The following is a 2,858-nucleotide window of genomic DNA, read 5'->3' on the forward strand; positions in this document are numbered from 1 at the left end:
TATTTACATCCATCTATGTTTAAACTTCAACAGATGTTTTATTGTAAAAATAATATCTTCTTGAAAAAATTATCAAAATATTGTAAAATATTAATGGCTACATTTAAATAACTATTATAGCTGCCATCACCAGTATACGTCACATCTCCTGTTAAACCTCAACATGCTACTTTTTGTAGCCTTGGGCGTAATAAAGTTCTGTTCTGTTCTGTTCTGTCGTCGTTGAATGATTCTAGGACCAACAAGACAGCGGTCATGACTTTCACCTCATCCCCAGCCAAATCATTAAATTTAGAATTTAGAATTTTTATTTTTTTTAAACTGTCGCTTACATTTTGCGTGAAGGACGTTTTGTTTCATGTACCACAGATACGCGTACTGAACACCTTATCGCTTTGACGTTTTAATTGACGGCGAACTGTGTACTCCATTTGTGGAAAAATGTCTTCGCGATTGTATAAATGATTGTGCAGAGTCGGGTTTCACAATAAAAATAGAAATGGTTTCTGGCACAGCAGGATGCCGAGGACGATGTTATCGTTTAATACGAACATGCGCATCCCTCGGCGTTATTGGATTGCTGCAATTTATATTGAATTGCAATCAGTATCCAGAAATGTCAGCTTTGGAGAACATACACCGTGTCTTCATTTGTGTCCAAACACCAAACCGATTATACAAAGGTTGCATGTGTGTGAGTAACATTTTACTCCGTTTTATGCAATATCTTCAAGCAATACACAGTATGGACCTCACATATTGTACCCATGTTGGGAATCCAACCCGGGCTTTCGACGTAGCGAGCGAATGCTGGGCCACCGCACGATTGGTACTCTTTCAAATTACTGTTTCAGAAATGCACCCGTGCAAGGACCTGAGAGGGATTTGAATCGCAGATTCGTCCTGATTAATAAATTAAATCATCTTACGTTTGTGAAAGAACATGTCACTTTGGTCGTTCCTACGAAACTTCGCTGACACGCCGTGAAAAGACCGAATTACTGTACAGCTGATAATTTTGAGAACTGAAGAGAATCCTTCGAACTGAAACATATGGACATACACTTTCACCATCGAGTGTGTTTATTTAAACCACACGTACAACAAGAGATCTAGAATGCAAATATGCCTCTCTGAGATTCCTAGTGTAAGATGATGCATTAGACGTTTTAATCTCCATTGGTCAATAATCTAAAGAGTTACCGCTCTGCAAGTGAGATAAAGTCCGGATTGTTTGAACACACATGACAAGGGGCAGGCACGATTGCTACATGAGACATTCTACGCTCAATGCATTAAGTGAATTTACAACAGGTCCAAGTGACCCGTGTTGACTGAAGTGAATGAGTTAAGCCTCTTTGCCAATATTCAGCAACATCAGGAGTCCGCGATGCAGACAGGGCACACATGTGGACATCGAACCCGGGTTCTGTGGCGTTTCGAGCCAATGCCTTTATTACAAGGTCCTTATCATTGAATACATTCGTTCCTTTTTAGGATGTTTTTCTTCGGTAGGGCGGTCTAGTAGCCATGCGTTTAAAGCGATCGCTCGACATGCCGAAGACCCGGGTTCGATTCCCTACGTGGGTACAATGTGTGAAGCCCATTTCTGGTGTCCCCCCCGTGATATTGCTGGAATATTGCTAAAAGCGGCGTAAAACCCTTTTCGCGAAACTAGGTGTCATCAGTGAATTTCAGTGATACATTCACATAAATTTCACCTCAAGTTTACCTTTTAGGCCCAAAGAAGTCTTGTGTCGGAAGATAACCGAGACTGATTATCTGGCGTTGACGTTATAGGTTTATATTCCGCAGAGTACCATATCACACGCTTCTAACAAGTCATTGATACACGTAAAGTGCCATCGCCCTTGGAGCATCATTACTCCGATCCGTCCCCTGTACGAATTAAAGCGGATGCAGCGAATCCAACGAAAAAGTTATTCATCTTGTGACCTTAAGCATTGAATGCAGCATATGGGTAGTTATCGACGTCACGCCAGATGTCGAATGTAAGATAAGGGGAGGTAACTCCGTGTCATTACAACTATCTCAACAACTAACGCAACACTTGTTGAAAACTTACCTTCTGACGGGTTTCATGCTTTCTTTTGCTTGTAAGGCAGCTCCGAATTTGGACCTTGTGAGGTGAGGTGAAATTGGGTTTAACGTCGCGTCCAAGATTATTGCACTTATATAGCGACGTGCATGTACGTGTGTGTGTTTGTGTGGCTGCTTGTACTAGTCCGGACTGATCATGCCGATTTATAGTGCTAGCTCACTGAGATACCATGCCGCAGTTTAACATGAATACCCCACTCAGACACAGTATACTGACTCCAAGCCGACCAGTCCTTCTTTTAGCCCCGTAATGCCGAGCGCCAGACAGGGTAACAACAAGTACCATCTTTTAACGTCTTTTGGTATGACGCGGCCGGGGATCGAACCCCGGACCTTCCGCTCTCCAGGCGGACGCTCTATCACAAGACCACGGAGGCGGTCGAATTTGGACCTTGAAGTTTAATAGCCTTCTTTCTGAAGTTTGCCTTCAGTCCTCTGACCGCCTCCTTGGTCTAGTGGTAGAGCGTCCGTCCGGAGAGCGGAAGGTCCGGGGTTCGATCCCTGGCCGCGTCATACCATAAGACGTTAAAAGATGGTACTTGTTGTTACCCTGTCTGGCGCTCGGCATTATACTGTGTCTGAGTGGGGTATCCATGTTAGCCTGCGGCATGATATCTCAGTGGGCTAGCACTATAAATCGGCATCAGTCCGGACTAGTACAAGCAGCCACACACACACACACACACACACACACACACACACACACACACACACACACACACACACACACACACACA

Source organism: Haliotis rufescens, unplaced genomic scaffold, assembly GCF_023055435.1.
Source record: "Haliotis rufescens isolate VD_foot unplaced genomic scaffold, xgHalRufe1.0.p SCAF_55, whole genome shotgun sequence".
Taxonomy (NCBI): domain Eukaryota; kingdom Metazoa; phylum Mollusca; class Gastropoda; order Lepetellida; family Haliotidae; genus Haliotis; species Haliotis rufescens.